Below are 20,367 nucleotides of genomic sequence, written 5' to 3'. Positions count from 1 at the left end.
AACCCAGTTATGTCTCACTTTACACCGGACTGTGCATAGTCTACTTGTGTTAAGCTAAAGCTCTGTATGTTCTGCAGAAACTCAACAACTCTTACTGCTGACATATTTAAATCAATGTATTTATCAATGGAAAAGTGCTTCATGGACATTTAGGGTCCATACATTTGAGAAATACATTCAAGGTCACAATTCTGGGGTAAAATTGTAAATTGGTGCATCAAAAATGTTCAGAATCCAGAATAATTAATATCTGGGGCTAAAGATGTTGTTCACAGCTCAAAATAGTCTTAAAAAACATCCCATCTCAATGTTTCTTGGAGAAATGTCTCACTCTTCAGTTTAATAGAATAAAAGGAAAGGTGTCAACAATATACAATCACATTCTTGATCATTGTGATCATTCAAAATAAAGACAGGCAGTCAGAGCTGGGGTGTGATATAAGTGAAGAGTGGTGGGAGGAGGCTGCGAAAGGGATGCATACTGTTACATCTTGTGCACATCTGACCCACATTCATTCTAAGGTTGTATATAGGGCCCACTTCTCTAAATCAAGACTAGCTGAGTTTTACGAAGAGGTGGAGGATACATGTGACAGGTGGTTGAGCTCCACCTGTCACCTTAGTCACATGTTCTTTGTCCACATGTGCAAATCTTTTGGTCTGGTTATTTCCATAACATCTCACTTGTCACAGGTTTACAACTGCAATCATGTCCACTCATAGCCGTTTTTGGGACTCCAGTTGAGTCAAGTCACTACTCCTGTGCACAAGGAAATCATTGACTTCACCACATTACTAGCTAGATGCTGAATACTTTTACATAGTCTCCCAATCCTCCAACTGTTGCACAATGGCTACAGCACACAATCTCCTTTCTGAAACTTGAAAAAATCAAATACACACTCAGGGGTAAGACAGACAAGTTCTTTCATAAATGGAATCCCTTTTTTACCATATTTCATAAGCCTACAAGTTCTGCCAGATTAAGAGGTGCCCAACCATTATTAAGTAATATATATTTTTAATTTACTCTTTTTTTTCTCTGTCTTTAATTTTCATTGTGTTCCATTTATGTACATTATTTTTCATCATTGAGCTGGAATGGGGAGGCAGGGGCTACCTGTATATTTCCACTGTAAACATACAGACACTCTCTTTTCTGTTCTTACGGTTCTGTACCAGTTTGTTTATTCAGTAATTCACATTTACTGGTAAAAAGAACAAATACTAAAAATGTACTTTGTATAATAAACATATATGGAAAAAACATCCTGTAAACCAATTGTGATATAATCTTAATCCTGTTTCAAAAACATCCTGACATATTTTTCCCATATCCCCCCCTACTGGAAAACACTTTCCTTGAGAAGAAGCAGAGTTTGCTGATGTCCAAGCAGCATGTAACACTGCAGAAAACTGTCCACTTATCCTCTGGTATCAAGAGACAACTGAGGGAAATGTGAGGTTTAATTGTTAAAGTCAGTCTAAAAGAAATAGTTGACAAAAAGAGCATTCCAACATCTGTTGGTAAGAGATGCTGGTCCTCGGCCAGTTATTCAAAATTAAATGTCGCCCTTTTTGAGAAAGTTTTGCAGACACAGGAGCTTTAGATATGTGTAAGACAACTCTGCTAGCTGTATCCCTTTGCTTCTTGTCTCAGATGAGCTTGTTGCAGAGGTTTTACAATATTAAACCAAGCTAACTATCCAACGCTCATACATACAGATCTACACAAGTATAATAGAGTTGTATTGATCGGGTAATCCAAAATTGAGAGGCAGAAATATAAACGTGTATCTGACATTTTCTCTGCTGACATCTTTAAATCCTCGGATTCAGCCTTTGTTGTCCAGACTCCTCTGGTGTTTTTTATTTTCCTCCTTGTATGATGTTGATTCTGGGCTATTAAACTCCACATCATATCAAGACACTTCCACATATCTGCAGACATGGCTGTCAAATTGATGCTCAGAAACATTTCCTCAGCCCATAAATGGCTCCTTTTTGAAGATAGAAGGGCCTTTATGATATTATATTGTAATCCAATGAGGCAATATAAATTGAAAATGTATATTAATTAGGAGGGCTTCATATCCCTTCTCCGCTGCTCTGCATGAGTCACCTTGAATTAATGGTGAAAACAGAGTTAGGACCTATTAGGAGTAAGTGCTATTACATGTAAGACACACCTACCCATCAGTCTGTGTGTGTGTGTGTGTGTGTGTGTGTGTGTGTGTGTGTGTGTGTGTGTGTGTGTGTGTGTGTGTGTATAAAAAGTGTCTGCCCAAGACTGTGTTCCCTCTTGTGTCGATGGCTGTGAGCTGGTGTTGTGTGTTTGATTGACATGTTGTTGATTTGTTGGGGACTGCCTTTTCCCCGATACGATGTCTGTCTCCAGCTGATGACTGACAGTTAATTTGTGGTCCACAGATTAGTGTTTTAGAAAAGGAACTCTTTCGGAGACGCGCCACATCCAACCTGAATTGGTCCCATTTGGTGCCACTTCTTTGACAAAATGTGTGTGTCAGGCTGGTAATGAGGACAGGCCAAGCTTTTTTTCACATGAAGGCAGCAATCATCCCTGGGATATCAGTTTCAAACCCGCAGTGACAGCTGCTTTTTTCAAACTGGCCATTGAGCATGTGTGAACAGTATCTGAACATTTGCATCAGTATAAGCAAATCACTTCTGACGGACGCATGGCAGAGCTGAACTTTTTCTTTCCACAAAGTGGTTTTCATTAAGAACTTGTAATGAGGTCGAGGTCACGTGTGTGTTACTGTGAGATTTGAGAAATCAAAGACTTTTGTGGGTTTTTCCATCATGTTTAAATTAGGAAATGTTAGACTGGAAGTAACAGCGTGTTTGAGAAGTAGAACAAATAGGGGCATCAGCCTAACTCGAACCAGATATCCCAGGAGCACACACACACACACACATGAAGCACACACCATAACCAGAGGAGCTGGAACATACCAGACTCTGATGGGTGTGGGCTTTCTGGAGGAAACCAGGCTCAGGAAAGCCCTGCCTGGTTTGTATGACACAAAGCCCCCGTTGTTCCTCCTGCAAACAAATCCTAACAACCTGGATTGATTAGAGGTAAAAACATAAGCTGCAATAACACAGACCTACACTTAGACTGCTCTGTTTAAAGCCCAGACATTCATAAAACCTGTGTGAGTGTGTGTGTGTGCTCAAGTGGCCCCACATGTATGGAGATTTTCATGCTAGAGGTTAGGCCCTCGCTAGTGTGTTACAAGTTTAAGTGTCCCCCGGTGACCCACTTCCCGGGGTTGCACCAGATTTACGGTTCCTGAGGTTCTGAGAGCTGGCAGCTGTGGAATGGGGAATGGATTGGGGGCCATGATAAAGAGGAGTGGAAAGGGCTGAAGGAGCAAGGAAAAGCAGCAGGAGAGGGATGATGAAGTGACAGGAGCATGTAAAGGTGGAGGCAAAAGTTGAAATATGTTAGAGCCCGATAAATGTCTGGATGAAGGGATGAAGAGAGGAATATGCAGAGGAGGGAAAGGGAGGAAGGGTCAGGGAGAGCATGTGTAGAAGGTGGCCGTCTCCAAGGGAGGGTGGAGGGAAAAGGTGGAGGGGTAAAAGAGGTTAGGAGGGAGCGTGGAATTAGACGCAGGGGGAAACAAAGAAGGAACTGAAGGCGTCAAGAGAAGAAATGAAGGGATGTGTGGGAGGGAGACGTGTAGGCGTGGAGAAAGAAGGGGGAAAAAAAAGAAATGGCGACTTCTCCAACGTACCCCTCAGATGTTCATGATTAAAACCTCTTTCTGTTCTCATTCACACACTCCAATCCTCACCTTTGCTTAACAAAAACACAACTCTGGATTGATTTGTGACAGCCTTGAGAGTTCTGGGATGCTTGAATATGCCTGTGTTAGTGTGTGTGCTTGATAAAGAGCTTGATTCCTCTGCATGTGTGTGTGTGTGTGTGTGTGTGTGTGTGTGTGTGTGTGTGTGTGTGTGTGTGTGTGTGTGTGTGTGTGTGAGAGAGAGAGAGAAAGAAAGCATGCGCAATTTGAGGATCCATTAGTTATACACAAGAAAAGCTGCACCTTGGATCGGAGATAGAAGAAAAAGTCCTTGGGAAAGGTTATACAAAGTAGGGAGATAAAGTGGATTTAGACAATCATGTCTTAGGCAGGAAACAGCATCGTAACAAACATGAACAAATTGGCCACATATTTCACAAGCTGTTGGACTCTATTGAGGAATGCTTAACATGGTGTTTCAAGTTTATGCAGGGGATTTGGGACAGAATCCAAACAGCGAACAGCAAATGTTCAATCAGCTCAGCAGGCAGTGAGTTGCAGAGGGAGAGAAAGAGCGAAAAGAGGAGGGGGCACTTGCAACGGATGACTGGAGAGACATAGAAGAAGTATGAAATGGACAAAATGCGATGAGGTTGACTGAGGGATGATGGATGGATCTGATGAGCGATGGATGGACAGATGACATTTTATGGGGTGTATCCAATTTCGGGCAATTTGACTCCTCATTCTCTCGACAATTAGAGTGAATATTACTGTGTTTAATGTCATTGCATGGGTCTCACCTCCTCACATGAAGATTCATCTGAGTGCATACATTACATTACTGCCCGATTACTGTCAATCACCTACACTGAGGTACTGAGGTGTGGAGGAGATTATCCCTCTTGTCATGCCGATTTCAGACTTGAACTCTTAGATTATGCAGGCTCATTAACCTGGGCAGCAATTATTGTCAATCAGTTTGGTGCTGTGATGGTTTTATAAAGAGAGAAGACGAGGCTGATGATATATATTAGAAGTATATAATTTTGTTGTGGAGTAGCAGAAAACTCAACGATCTGTAAAGTAAAGATTAAATTGAAAAGAACAATGCATAATGAGTCATTAGGATTCATTTGTATTCTGCCTTAAAAACATTCTCAGCAGAATAGTCCAAAAAGAAACATTCATCACGGTTACTAATCATCACACAAGTCTTGTCAAGTCTTCATCACTCCTAGGCTGTAATTATTGGCTCTTCTCGGCTAACAAGCAATTAACTCACATCAGAGGTTTTTTCCTGAGCAGAATAAACATTAATGGCAACCAGGCTCTCTCATGGTTCGAGTTTTCAGCGATCCCTGATACAAGGGAGAGAAAACAAAACATGTTGCTGAAGTGTGAGCTGTCACTCCCAGGGGCCTCATCAAAGGCTGGAGAGGAGAGGACGGAGAGATCTGAGGATGCTGGCATGGGCAAACACAGGGGAACACAAATAAGGTTATACTCAATCACACTAACAACATAAATCCAGGGAAAAAAAAGAAAACAATCGATACAAGCTCATCTTGCTGTTTACAACCCAGTCCAAATTCGCTTTCTTTAAACAGCAACTTAACAAGAATCCGTCATAATTAGCCAAATGAATCCCCACGTGCACAACGCTGTTATCAAGAGCAGCTTTTGTTCACGCTTGATTGCTTTTATACATACCAATAGCTACCTCACATTTAACATCTCTCTCCCACTCATTCCTCCTCAGTGCACACACGGGAGTGGAGACAGCCTCCGAGGGATGGTAGGTTTCATCTGTAATAAAAACAAGACAGGACACAGTGTGCTGGTGCGCTAATCAATAACCATTATCACAACTTCTCACCTGCTCCTAGACTTGTGCGACGGCTGCTCAGGGTCGGATGATTTATTCCGAGGAGATGCTCCATAATGACTCATATGATTGAAAGACCTGAGGAATGGAAATACAGCTCGACGAAAATATTCTTTAGAGGGATAATGTGTGGCAGGGACATGACAGGCATTTTGAGGGAAAGTGGCTCAATTTATTTATAAAAACACTGTTCCCACATCTACTGTTTTGTCTCTGAGCCACCTGCTGATGAAGGTCCACTGTTTACATTTACTGTAATGAATGGACAACAATGCTGAATATAACGGTCGTGTTGTGAATCCGTTGTTACTACAGAATGCATTCATGACATTGAACAGTGAAAATATAGGAGAAGACGTTTCACTGAGGGGAAAGTGTGAAAGAGATGAATAAAGACAACACCACGTTATAGAGTACAAGCATGAGTTATTGCACCTTAAGCTATTGCTCAAAAAGATATCCTCATCACATACGGATGGATAGATGGATGGATGGATGTAAAAAGCCAGCATCCTTTGAAAGGGACTTGTGCCACTTTCCTAAAACTATTTGATCAGAGTCCACGTGGGCGAAGGTTATTGTCTGTTGTATTCTGGGTCATGATCGATAGTAATCTCGGGTCTAAAACTATGAAGCAATGTAGAAGTGCTAAAAACTGCAGTTCCTTGTGTGTCCACTTGGGACTGCCTCCAGAAGTAACAAAAACTACATCGACACCAGGCCAAAAGAAGCCATTTTCACAACAGAAAAAAACATATTTAAAACCTGGTCAAAAAAAAAAAAAAAGTGACGAGTCGGATTGGCTAATTTTGCTAATGGCGTGCACTGAACAGGGAGTGAATTTTTCTCCAACTTGGCAGTTAATTGAATATTAAGATGACAAGTTTTTCCAATCAGAGGCAGAGCTCAGCTGACTGGCAGGCAGGTGCCCTATAGCTGTAAACGAGGAGGCTCGAAGCCTGCCTTTTTCCAATATGGCTCCCACTAGCGATAAGCTTCAAAACTCTGTGTCAGAAACAGATAGGTGACATCACGGAAACAAAGTTCATTAACTAGAAAAGCACTTACAGAGGGCAGACCTCCACCAAGCACATTGTGATTGTCACGCAACACTTTAATCCTACTTTAATGTTATACTCCCTTTCAGCAGACTGTCTGCTACAATTTGGTGTAAGTTGCAGAGTTACAAACATGTTCCACTCCAATAGTGTGTCCTGTCCTGCGTTGTTGTATCTTTTTATTTTCCTGTATTTTCTTCATTGGTCTGTCTTTTCATGTACTTCTTCCCCTGAAAATGTGAAAAAAAAAAAAAAAAAAAAAAAAAAGAAACATTGACAGATACACTGTTTCAGTCAGTCATTGATCGACAAGGGTTGAGATTCGGGCTCTATAAGACATTACAGTGGACAACATCCACCAGAGCAGGCAGATCCCTGCTGTTGTTGGCACAAGAATTTTTTTTATTCTGCTACAAAAACCACCAAAACCAACATGTTTTCCCTAAAAAGCTTAGTTCAAATAAAAGTAGAACAAAATGAGCTGTTTAAGCTGTCCAAATAAATGCTTATACAACAGAGAATGTGGGACACTGATCTCTGAGTCTGACTGGAAGTAAACAGAATAATAAGCCGCTGGGATGAGACTTCATGGCCAACTGCCAAAGGGATCTACACCAGGGAGAACTTAAAACAATCTCATCAGTCCAGTGATTTTTTTTGGCTTTAACTGTTGTTTTACACTTTATGATCAACTATAGAACAAATACTTTGATGTAAGGGGCCTGAAAATGTGTGATGCATTGGCTGTGGTTACATATTTTTGCACCTATTACATAAGACAGAGGGAGGCATGCACCAGAGGGATGACTCTATCCTCTGGCACACTGTAACTGATTTTTGTGATCATAACAGTATATTACTGTAATATCAACAGTAGCTTACTCAAAAAAGGTAATTTCAGTATAATTCTGTAAACAGCAAAGGGTTATGGGGAAAAAAAATCAGTGATTAAACTGAATCTTCTGTCACAGCAAATTACCAACACCTTGCCGCCTGTAATCTACCTGGGCACAAAAAATTAAAAACAACACTTACCTCATAATGTAAAGGTATACTTGTGATTCAGGAGGGCTTTGGGCCTTTATGTCTGAAGGTCACCTAAGCACACGTTAGCCAAGGCTATTCCAGGATGTGAACGTACTTTTTTGTTTTTTGGATGTCTTTCACAAACATGTGAGCGTATACCGGACAAGACGTCACATTAGAAAAACAATCAAGCTGACATTTGAAGAGAGGATTTGACAGAGTGACTCATTACCAAGTGGAGTGGAAAGGGCTGCATACTGTAGAGAAATACAGAAGAAGCTATTTGTTTTCCACTTGTCCCTATCCTCGGTGCTGACATTACAGTTGCAGACAGAATCGGCACAATTCCTGTGATACTTCACAAGTGAACTGTGCCTTAGTTACCGTTTGTCTTGTTGATATTGTATCTGTGAGCTCTGCTGTCGGTCCTGTAATTTTCCTCCTATTTCTATCCACATCTCTATCTCCTCCTCTTGTTCTGTCACTCCTCCCTCCACTTCTTGCTTTTGTCTTATTTTCGCCTTATCATTTCAGGGTGTTCCATCACTTGATTCTTCCGTTTCTCTTATTCTTCCCGGCTCCCTCCCTCTCTGGCTGCCAATTCTCTCGTCTGGCTCCGCTCGCTGGAAAGGTGAGCATGTGTTTCACCAGTCTGCTGTGTGTCTAGCACTTTCCAATTAGCTTGTATACCTGCTTCTGGCTGTGTAGGAGATAAGATGGAGCTGATACCACCAGGCTACTGTTATCTCTGTTTTCCTCCTGTCACACACAAACAGACGTATACCTTCACACATGCACGAGCACAGTCACACCAGCACACACACACACTCAGAGAATGCAGGGATACCAGCTCCTAGCTCTACAGATGCATTGGACAGATAGATAAAGTAAGCTAACAAAGGGTGGACAAGTGTTTTAATGAATGCATCGGGGACTGTCACTCTTTGTCAACTCAGCATGCCTGAAGTTAGTGCTGACCAGCCTCTAGTTCCCAGTTCTGTGACTGTTTGCGGCCATCAAATTGCTCCTTTTCTTTCTGTGCATGCACGAGAAAGCGCGCAGGGTTACTTCTGAGAGAGTGTGTGTATGTTTGGATGTTTGCTGGTGGCAGCATGGTGGGCTGTGTGATGACCCCGCGACCTGCCCAGACTGTTGAATAATAAAAGACTATTCAGACACTCACAGGGTGACAGCATGAAAGGAGCAGCCTCAGAGGGGGTGGCAAGGGGAAGGGTAAGCAGTGGGGGGAGCGAAGGCCTAGACATGGCTGGCTTTGTGGGAGGTAAATTATTTCTCTCAGGCTTCTCTCTCCCTCTCTGTTCCTCTACTCTCTCTAAGTTTCCTTTGCTTTTCTTGTTTTGTGTTTGCTTCCTTCAAGTCGGACTCTCTCTCCGTCTCTCTGTCTCTCCAGACCCGTCTCTCTTTGAGTCGATCCGTTTGTTGTCAACTCAAGCTTCATTTTCACCACCGTCCCTATTTATTTCATCCACCCACCTCTCCCTCTCTCTGGTTTTTGATTCCTTTTCACTCTTTGTATCAGATATCCATCCCTCTCTCCCTCCCTTCCCCGCTTCTTTCCATCAAATCTTCTTACTCCTAACAACCTCTCATGTCTTATTTCTTTATTCTCAGCCACTTTCTCCTCCACGCTCCTTCTTTTTAGCTCCTCTCAATTATGTGTACTTCTCTGCTCCCTCCCCCCTTTCAGCTCCTCCCTCTCTGTCTCATTAGTGATGCTGTCTACTAAGGAGGTGATTAGCCCGCTTCGACTCTAATTAAAACACAGACAGAGAACTAAATAAGACCTGTGATTTGTGACTTTGTGTGTGCTTACGTGCATGAGTGTGCAACTCCATCTCGACACTGCTTGTGTGTAAGTCATATCCTAAGTGCCGAAATGCTAAACAGTGCCTCTCTATTTTAATTCAAAGTGTTAACAATTATCTGGCACTTGTGATAGATGTCACACTTATTCTTGGGATGAAAATGAATTTCTTTAAGGAAGACATCTGATGAACAGGAAGAGTTTTCCTATGCCATGCTAAGGTGTTTCTTTTGTGTTTTAATTCTAATTCAACCAATTATCTTCTTTTCACCACCAAGCTTTAAGATGAAGTGTTTAATTTAAAGCCAGAGGCACGACATGGGGGAAATCTTTGAAGTAGTCAGGCAAGACTTCTAATCTACTGTGTATTTCTTTGTGAGAAGCTGAACAGAAACACTGTTTTACTACATACACACAGTAATGTACCCAAAGAGTCTACCATGACACCTGTTTTACACACATTTGTATTGTACAAAAACAGAACTTAGCAACCTGTGTTGTATAGATCTTCCCTTGCTGTTTGTGAACTTGTGGAAATCTCCTTTAATTTTAAACATGAGCTGCTTATGTGAATGTAAACAAACACATTTTTCACTCTGGCCCTACTCAGAAAGAATTTTTCTACCAGCACCTGTCTGACAGGGAAAACTTGAGGGACATGAGTGAGAAAACAACTTTGGAAAGGTTTAAGTCTCAAATGTCCTCAAGAGGACAAGTGAAAAGCTTCAGATCTCCTTATTTCCTCCCTCTTTCTATGGTCTCCTCAGTGTGTTTATTTGCCAGACTAAAATATAAGTTCCTACACTGAGGGGAAAAAAAGGGGGGAGAACTCAAAATTTTAAGGCAACAAACTTTAGCAAAATTTTGAGTTAAGCAATGAAACAAAACCTTTTGATTTTTGCTTTTGGGTTGGTGGAACTTACAGTTCTAACTTGTGTTTTCTCAACTGGAAGGAACCCCTAACTCATATTTTTAAATTTTACTAATTTAAAATCTTAACTTTTATTAACTCACACCAAGTTGGAAAGATACACACCTGTCTATATCCCACAGGTGATGGAGCATGTCAAAGCACAAACCAAGCATGAAGTCAAAGGAACTGTCTGTACATCTCCAAGACAGGATTTTCTCAAGACACAAATCTGGGGAAAACTTTCTGCTGCTTTGAAGGTCCCAATGAGCACAGTGGCCTCCATAATCTGTAAATGGGAGAAGTTAAGAACCACCTGGACTTTTCCTAGAGCTGACTGCCCGCGTAAACTGAGCTATTGAGGGACAAGGGCAGCAGTCAGGGAGGTGACCAAGAACCGAATGGTCCGTCTGTAAGAGATCCAGCCATCTTCTGTGCAGAGAGGAGAACCTTCCAGAAGGACAACCATCTCTGCATTAATCCACCAATCAGGCCTGTATGGCAGAGTGGCCAGATGGAAGCCACTCCTCAGTAAAAGGCACATGGGAGCCTGCCTGGAGTTTGCCAAAAGGCACATGAGGGACTCTCAGACCATGAGAAAGAAAATCCTCTTTGGCGTGAATGCCATGTGTCAGGTTTAGACAAAACCAGGTACTGCTCATCACCTGGAAAATACCATCCCTACAGTGAAGCATGGTGGTGTCAGCTTCATGCTGTGGGGATGTTTTTCAGCAGCAGGAACTGGGAGACTGATCAGGATTTAGGGAAAGATTAATGCAGCAATGTACAGAGACATCCTGGGTAAGAACCTGCTTGTGAGCACCTTTGACTTTAGACTTGGGCGACGGTTCATCTTTCAGACAATAACCCAAAGCACACAGCCAAGAGGAAGGCAATTGTCATTGTGCATTGTTGTCTGTTGAATTCTGGGGATAAAAAAAATGTTTTCTTCCATTTTGTATCGAGGCTTTAACATGACGAAATGTGGGAAAAGCGAAGTGCTGTGAATGCTTTCCAGATGTAATGTAGGTCACTGTGGGCTTTTCCTTTAACACAGTTCCCCCAAAAATTAATTAATTAATTGAATAAAAAGTAGGATTGAACGGGCTTATACTGAGGCAGCAGAGTTAGTTTGGACAGACAGTGTGACAAATAACAAATCAGACAGTTGGCTCTCCTGCATTTTTTAAGATTTGGATTTTCCTGATTTTCCAAGATTTGTCCTGCACTTTTTAAGAAACATGAGTTCAAAGAACTGATGTTTGCTGTAATCAGCTAAGTCTTTTAAAGCAAACAAGAGGCCAAGTTTGCAGGGCTGACTCACATTTTCTGATGTATTAAAAATGTATACTGTCAAGTCCCTACAACTAAAACTACTGTATAAGCTCAAAAGCTGTACATTGGCTTTTTTTTTTTTTTTTTTTTACAGTCATTACTTGGTCAGCTAGAGATGCATTAATTTCACATCTGGCATGCCTCGATCTCCCAATCACCTGACAAGATATCATCCAATAAGGGGCTCTATTTAACCTGCAGTATTTCAGGTTTCTGTTCCTGCTTTGTCAATGCAGCTGCTGCCCTTCACCAGTGCTGGGCTGACATTTTCAGACCCACCACTTTTTCAGAATCTACCTGTAGGCTCTGACTACTTTCATTCCTATCTACGTAATCAACATTATGTTGAATACATTAACCCCTTACTGCCTGGATTAATTAACAATTATAAAAATATATTATTTAAGTAGGTTAAGTCTTTCGATCCGCCCATTAGCATTAATCTAAACCCCCTGCTCATGATGCACAAACTGTCACTTTTGGTGCTGCTGCAAGATGGTTCTGGATCTTATCTTGTCAAATAACAGTTGTTATAGATTGGTTTTGTTAAAAGGATTGATCAGGTGAGGGTTTAACTTTTTCTGTCACTGGTCCTTTATTTCTGTATGCAACATTAGTATGCAAGGATTGATTCGATTCTCAGCCTCGACACCTATGACGTCAAGAAAAATAAAGTTTTAATCGCTAAATTCCATGTTGAGATGCAAGACTCTTTTTTTTTTTATCAACTCGACAGTATTTGTCCAAGCATTGCACTGCTTACCCCCTCTTTTGTCAAACTCAAAAAAGAAAAGAAAAGAAAACAGATCCACAAGAGTTGCCATTTTCATACTATGCATCCTTCTTTCTTGTCAGACACAGATAACAACAGTGTTTTGCTACTCCACTGCTCCGCAGAGATTATGGGTTTGTTTTGTTATAAGCTGCTAATGTAGCCTGAAGCTGCTTGCCTCAAGCAGCAATGAGGGGCCACAGAAGTGTCGTCTCTGTTCTTTGGGACTCCACTTCTAGGTTTTCTTTTTCTTTCTTTCCTATCTGTCTTATTATATTTATTTTTAACAGATTTATGGACTCATGATCAAGCTAATGCCCTCATGTGACACCAAATCAGGTATCAGATTAGAGAAGCTCCCTCCACTCTATAAATAATGGCTTGATACAACTTTTTCACACTCCCAGTGGAACCCCCTGTAAACTTAAGTCTGGTGTTTTCAAAACTTCTGTAAATATGTTTTTACAATAGCTTAGCCTGGTGATGACAGCTCATAGTTACTAGTTGTCATAGTAACCCGTCATCCTTTCCAACACCTGAGTTTTCCAGATGCACAGCAGTCAGAAATAATGACTGCAGAAGTTGTAACAGAAAGGCTTGTCACTGCAAGCAAACCAATGCAAATATCTTCTGGACCTTCAACAACCCGAGAAAACATCAAGGAGTCACATGTGTTTGCTTGAAGCTTTTTATTTTCAGCAAAATTCACTGAAAAGAATACAGGCATACCTTTCAGCTAATGGCTCACCTTACATTGCTTTGGAGTACGTTTGCCTGCAAAAGCCAAAAAAACCTGCCTGCCCCCTGCCTACAGGGAAATCTAAAAAAGTGTGTGTGAGAGTCTGTGCGTATATGTCCACAGCAGGGTGATTCTCATGCCCTATTTCAGTCAGGCCTGATATGATCAGACGTCAGATTGTGAGCTCCTCGTCTCTTTGGCCCTTGGCGTTTCTGCTCGGAGGTGAGAAAAGGTCTAAATGCTGACAACAGTGCAGCGTTGCCTTTGATACTTTGGCACACAAAGATACAGATCCACTAGCAGACAGTTGAGCGGCTGAAATACAGACACTGGTTGATGTTCAAAGGGAAGAGGGTCAAGTATGTTTTCGACAGTGGTCTGTGGAAAGGCTCTTAAAGAATCAATGCAGGCTACATAAATACATAAAGGAAATGCTTTTGTGCAGCCATCTGAAGAGAGATGGAGCACATACAAGTTGTCTGTGCAAGGTTAAAAGCTTTCCCTGCTCAATGAAAATGTTCATTTTTAATCATAACATTTTTTTAAATTCCACCACATTCCTTTCTCTCAGGACTTGTGAAAAAACACATTTTATCTACTTTCCTCAACACATAACAATTTCAGCCATCTATAACCCATTTCTGCATGGCTCAGCCGTGTCAATGCAAATCACATTCCCTCTCCCCTTGCATCAGATGACTGTAGCTCAAAGCAACACAACACAAGATCCTGCTGTGCCTCCTCGTGACAACAGATTGGGTGGCTGCAACAGTTATCCATAGGATAACACTCAGCAACAGGAGTAATGCTCTGACTGTGGTTATGTCCCTGCTAATATGAAAAACATCAGTTTAAACCAACAAGGTCCTCATCTTATTACTGTAAGCTCACAGTGTGATCAGCAGGTAGAGTGCCTGACATGTCTAGACTAGAACACAACTTTCGTAAACACAAACATTAAACAGTAAGATACATCTATGGACAAAATGGGCTGTAAGAGGGAAACACAACTGAAACACCTGAATGTAATGTATTTTTATGATAGCTTAATGTTACGTACGTGTAAAATTTGAAATGGCGAAGGCAGCGAGATGTGAGAAAATGTTTGCTTATTCAAGCACCAATGACACAGGGGAAAACCTCATTATTCAAGAGGAAAAGAACACTTCAAAACACATTTTCTGAATCTTTGATATGGCTGTGACAGTTGGCATTTGCTTCCATCAAAATTAACCTGGTTAAAAAAAATGGTTATGGTGATTATTATTTTTGAAACTTTTTATTTCTTAAGTTAACAGACTAACAGGTGGGCACCCTGTAGCTGTCCACAAAGAGACCCATGTCTTTCATACAAAAGTTTTGTTGCCTTTCAGCCTCGCGTTTACACAGAAACAGCGTTTCAGCTGACCTAAACGCAAACTTTTGAGAACGGCCTCTAGAGTGGGGTTTTTCTGAAATGCTGCTGACACCATTGCCCTGTAAACAGTAAGCCGGCGTTTTCAGTGGAAACACTGACATCACGCTCCGTTTAGTGTGAGCGCATACAACAGGACAACGGTACCATTGTTACGATCGTCGCAAACTACCGTGTTGTGCTTGTGCTGCTCAATCCGCTGAATCTGCTGACTGTCTTTCAACAAAATGTGCATCTGCTGCTCCACTTATGCACTTAGTATTCACCAACACACCAGATGATCAGCCCAACTCTACTTCAGTGGAGATCTCCCCAGCGGCTTCTGGACAAGACAGTTACAGTGCAGACTACAGGCCTGGCATGCTTACTACAGCGTTTTCAGTCCCTCAGCATTTCTGTGTAAACGTGTAAATTTTAGTGTTTTCAGATGAAACATCGTTGTGTAAGCAGGGACTTGATCTCATTCTAACTTGAATGAAACTGGGTTGAGTTCAGCTTTTCCAACATGGCCCCTGTCGACAATTGGCTTAAAAACTTATTACCAGAAACAAATTAGTGACATCACTGAGACTCTGTCCATGAAATACACAGTTTATGGATAAAACATAATTAAGTAATGGGTAAACAGTTGATCAGTTTATGGGTAAACTGAACAATCAATTTATCTTTGTTAAGCGCAAATCTGGGATACATTTCATCTGAGGAAGCACAACAGTGATAACATGTTTTCAATGTAACATGCAGTCTCACTCTTTACTTGCCATTAGCATTTTTCTTTTCTATAAATTAATTCCTTCCATTAATGAGAATACATTCATTATCATGGCTGACATGAGGTAAAATGTCACGCCCCGGCAGCCCTATTATCTATATTTGTTTATTTATTTAAGACTGCTTTTATTTTCCCAGTCAGGGGTCAACTACCTCTCACACAGAGTGTTGGTGCTTTGCATCCATTAGTCATCTCAATGCTCTAACCTATACAGTTCAAATGATGTGCATGATACAGCAGCTGATGCTTGGCCAGGACTTGATAATGAGTTACTAATTGGAATCAGGTTTATTAGAGTGGGAGATGCCAGAGAAACAAATGGCGTTAACTCTCGAGGTGCAGGCTTGATGAGCACCGCTGTACCTTCATCTGTTTCTTTGGACAGTCATGTTTCCCATTTTCTGAACAAATGGTTTGGTACTACCTAAAACCTGACTCCCCAAACACTGGAAGGACTAACAAAACAACGAGACTTTTAACCACAAAACATCATTTGTCTTGAGGAATGTGGTGTTGAAAGGCATTAAAAGATGGGTGCAATCATAACACCCAAAAACAAGGACATGATGGTTTTGATGATGACATCCTGATACGAGAATTGTAATGATTCTGATGACTGAATAATAGCAGAGAGGGGATGGTAAAGGTATTGTTGTCATAACAACAAATCCAACCTGGTGATGAAGACAGATCTGCATTGCTCAACACTCCATCAAGTGTGCCCTCATTGTGCTCCAATCAGGGCCTCCTCTCATTACTCTTCATTCAGCTCTATAAGTCTGACGGCAGAAGAAAAGGTGGAAAGTTCCCTCCCTCTCCTCTTTGCATCCAAAAAACAGAAATCAATTTCATCTATTGGACACTGCCCCATGGCTGGCTGCTTAGCCTCCTTTTGATGCTGCACACACACACCCATCCAAACTTCCCTGACACCTCTTTAGCTTCTTTTGTTGGCCCTTCATTGCCCATGCCATATGGCAAGTGAGAAGGACTTGTATGTGTGGGTGTGTGCGCTAACGCATGACTGTGTGTTTGTGTGGGTAGACTGCGAGGTCAGAGGGGGGTTATTGAGGGCTGACCTGCTGACAAAGACTCCCCACTCCATCAGAGATCTCTATGAATACATGAGGACAAGCTAGGCTGAATGGGAGAGCAGAAGCCGTGGAGAAGTCGTCTCCGGAGGGAGGAGGGGGTGCTGGTGTTTGGTTGATGGGGCAGGCATTAGCAAGATGGATGTTAGGAGGGATTAGGAAGAGGAGAGAAAATGAAAGAGACAGGGGGTAGATGGAGAAAAGGGGGGGACAGAAGTGTGATTAAAACGAGAGCTGAGGAGAAAGCACATGTGAGAATCAAGCAAAAGTGAATGCTCAGGAAGGCTTAGGACTGTGTGTGGAGCTTATGCATGTGTGTGTTAGTGGCTCTGGGTTACCCACTGTGTGCTCTGTGTTTGCAGGGGATAAGAGGTGATCCCTGTGCCACAGGGGTCTACAATAGGCCAGCGGGTCTCGCTCAGTGCAATGACAAGACTCTCGGGGTCCTGTGTAATCGGTGTGTGTTTCTGTGTCTGTGTGTATGCAGAATGAGTGCATCCCAGCAGGCTGTTCTCTATAAGAGCACCGGTCTATGAAAGTCGAGAGGTTCTCATTAACCGCATCTGACAGCCAAAGCAGGGCGCATGCAGTGAGGTAGCAGGTCAGGGAGTGTTATGAACTCTCCCCTTATTGCTTCTGAAGTTTTCATGTCTGAACATGTTTTTGTGTGCTCGTGTGTGCTTGAAAATGTATTAACCCCATGTCAAATTTATATAAGATTTCACAAGTGTACTCCTAATGATTGCAACAGTCCACGCTGTTCTCATCTTGCATTTTCCACCGCTCTAATCCTATGCAGATGTAAGTGCTGATAAGCAAAAGTCTACAAAAGTGCTGCTTACAAAGTGTCTCTTATTTAAATGAGAGCCAGAACTAAAACTCTTTCCCTGATAAGTGGCTCTGACTTCAGTAATAACGAGAATACATGCAAGTGCCTCTGTCTTTAATGACAGCAAGCGGCTAAAGGACTGTGAGACAGCAAAGAGTACAAAGAAGAGAAAATAGGCCATGCTAAAGCGATGGAGACATTAGGGATTGCTGCCAGTTTTGCTCCTACTAACCCAGTGCAGCCATCACCAATGTTACCCCATAATGGTCACACTATTACAAGGCATTGCATAAGATAGATAAGGCTACGAGGAGGCATATTCACCCCACCAGGAGAACTATCTGCTGATTATGTGTGTGTCTGAATTGGCAGAAGCAGGGAGGGTGTGTATTAAAGTGGTACACGATGAGCTGAGAGATGAGAGCAGGGAGAATGGGAGAGAGGTGTGATTGTGCTCTGTCATCTGCGCTGTGGATGCATGTTTAGTGCCTCGTCCCTGTTGCCATTTAGAATGAATAGTTTCAGCTCTGGTGTCATAACAGAGCACTATGGGAAACAAAGAGCCCTTTCACGTTCAGAGCCTCGGCTCCTCTTTGCTTCGCCTTTCGCACTTAGCCTAGTTTCTTCCCTCCGTCTCAGTGTAAGCTCCCGTTATTTTTCCCCGACCCTAATAAATTAGCTGATTCATTCCCTTTTTTCCCCCAGTAAACTAACAGTAGCTCTCCCCTTCTTCCTCCCTTTTTTGTCTGCTGAGCCACTGTGACTGTCGATTTCCCTTCCCAGTCGAGCATTACCTTTCCATATCTCTGCTCTACTATCAGCTATTTTCTGTCCTATTGCCTTTAATTCTTATCTCCTGTGCTTTTCACTACTGCCGCCGAATCACTCTCAGTCCCAGCTCTCTGCCCCTATGCACAACTAGCACCAGCCCTGCTCCCTCCTTCACATCTGTTTCCATGGCCCTGCTCCATGAGGTTGAATGCCAGCACCCTCCTCCCCATTATTAGCAGAACACAACTCTCTGACTGCCCACCTCCCTGACTTCTGTTGCCTTTTGTCCAGCAGACCGGCTCGAGCCATCGCTTCTTTTACAGTGAACAAAACCCAGCACTGCTAAATAGACAGCTGGACAGTTGGTTGGTCTTTTGTCTTTCCATGCTTGTATTTGTCTGTACTGGTTTGGTTCTGGTTTGAGTTGGTTGTAAACGAACATGTGTCTGTGTGTCTGTTAATTACACAAATAGAGTAAAGACGGTTTGGTCCCCCACAATATTTATTTTCATATATAACATAATAACATGTATTTTTACATGACACACTCTTTGCTTGTTTTCTTTTTCTTTTCTTTTTTTTTCTAATAACAAATACTCCATAACATTAATATGTTAGATTCTTTGGTGGGTAAAAAGCTTATTATGGGAAAAATGAAGTCAAAGTTAGGTCAATATGTTTTAATCTTTTTTTTTTTTTTTTTTTTTTTTTTTTTTAGTAAAGCTGATTACTCACCTTTAGGACCATCTTTTCCATTGTAATTTCTCCATACACTCATGGATATGCCTTAATATGATGCCAATTAAAGTGGAAACCTTTGTTGCACTATACGCTATGCAACTGTACTACAATCAAATAAGGGCGACCAATTATCTACCTATTAAAACAAGACACCCCTTCACTTTATAATTTAAATGGATTGAAGGTATGACAGAAAACACACACACACACACACACACACACACACACACATTCCAATTGATTTATTCAGAGGAACCTTGAATACGTTAGTCTGAAAGTCTTACATTCTGCGAGATGGACTTTGAACAAAAAGCAAAATAAAAGATCAGTTATCTCTACAAGCTACCAGCTGGCATCAAGGTTTTAAATGTCCACCTTGTGCCCAATGTGTCACATGGTGGACAAAATGTTTTTCAAACATTATAACATTTACTTGTTACATATATAGTGAAATGGCAAAAGACCTGAACTGTAGCCTCCAAGGTTGGTTAAAACACACAAGGTGATGTGACTGTCACCATCCAGCAGCACTCTGACCATTTGTCTAATAACACACGTACACAATGCTCAGTGCTCCATCTGAGTCAAAGTACTGCTTAAAATGCTCTGAGGCACTGAGAGATTTATCCATTTGGCGTTGATTGCACCGACACCTGTGGCTGAATTAGTGGTGTGGTTCTTGGATGAAGACTTCATTTCCCATAGGCACTATCACCCACTGTCGTTAAGACACAATTCTTGCCAAAATGTGCATTTGTTTTACCAATGAATGGAGAGCGAATCTTTTCTTAACTCCTTACTGTTCAATACAACTTTTCCCAGGATACAAAGAAACAAGGTAATGTATTTGTAGTGCAATTGTTTGAACATGACAACACTCAAACTTGCTACGTGTCCGCAGCATGTAACGTTAGTGAATCCTGGTTATGTCCTACCAGTACTCAGCTAACAACTCCAACCACAACAAGCAGAGCTAACATAACCTCACTCTTCATTTTATTGAAAAACTCCAAAGTTTTCATATGATTGATACATACTTATTGTGATAATTAAAAATCAATATAAAAATAACGATAAAATAAAATAAAGTAAATAAGGACATATCACAGCACTGCTGCATGTTTATTCACTGCCCCATGTGAAGTTCACTGTCCATAGGTAGTCTTCCAATAAACAGATCCCTGTATTGCACCTAGTCCACCTCCATCTACAATTCCATAGCTGCCCCCTAAAGATGGACTCTCAAGTTTGACTTTCCAACAAAAAAGGAAAGAAGTGCTTCCCAGAGAGACACTCTTACTAAATATATGTTTGGATGCTGAACAATAAATAAAATGTGGTAACCCAACTCAACAGTCAGATTTTTTTTTTGTTTTTAAGTGAAAAAAAAACCTGCCGTGGTCAAGTTAAAATTGAAAAC

General features: G+C 41.5%; 1 pseudogene; it reads left to right on the top strand.

The window, feature by feature from the left end:
- Window positions 1-10,629: 10,629 nt before the first annotated feature.
- The window catches only part of LOC141785797 (uncharacterized), a 63,148-nt pseudogene continuing 53,410 nt past the window's right edge, over window positions 10,630-20,367 (top strand).

Source organism: Halichoeres trimaculatus, unplaced genomic scaffold, assembly GCF_033239565.1.
Source record: "Halichoeres trimaculatus isolate MK-OKI-2021-1 unplaced genomic scaffold, fHalTri1.1 fHalTri1_scaffold_2, whole genome shotgun sequence".
NCBI lineage: Eukaryota > Metazoa > Chordata > Actinopteri > Labriformes > Labridae > Halichoeres > Halichoeres trimaculatus.
The sequence above is the reverse complement of the archived record's forward strand: the minus strand, read 5'-3'. Positions and strand labels throughout refer to the sequence as shown.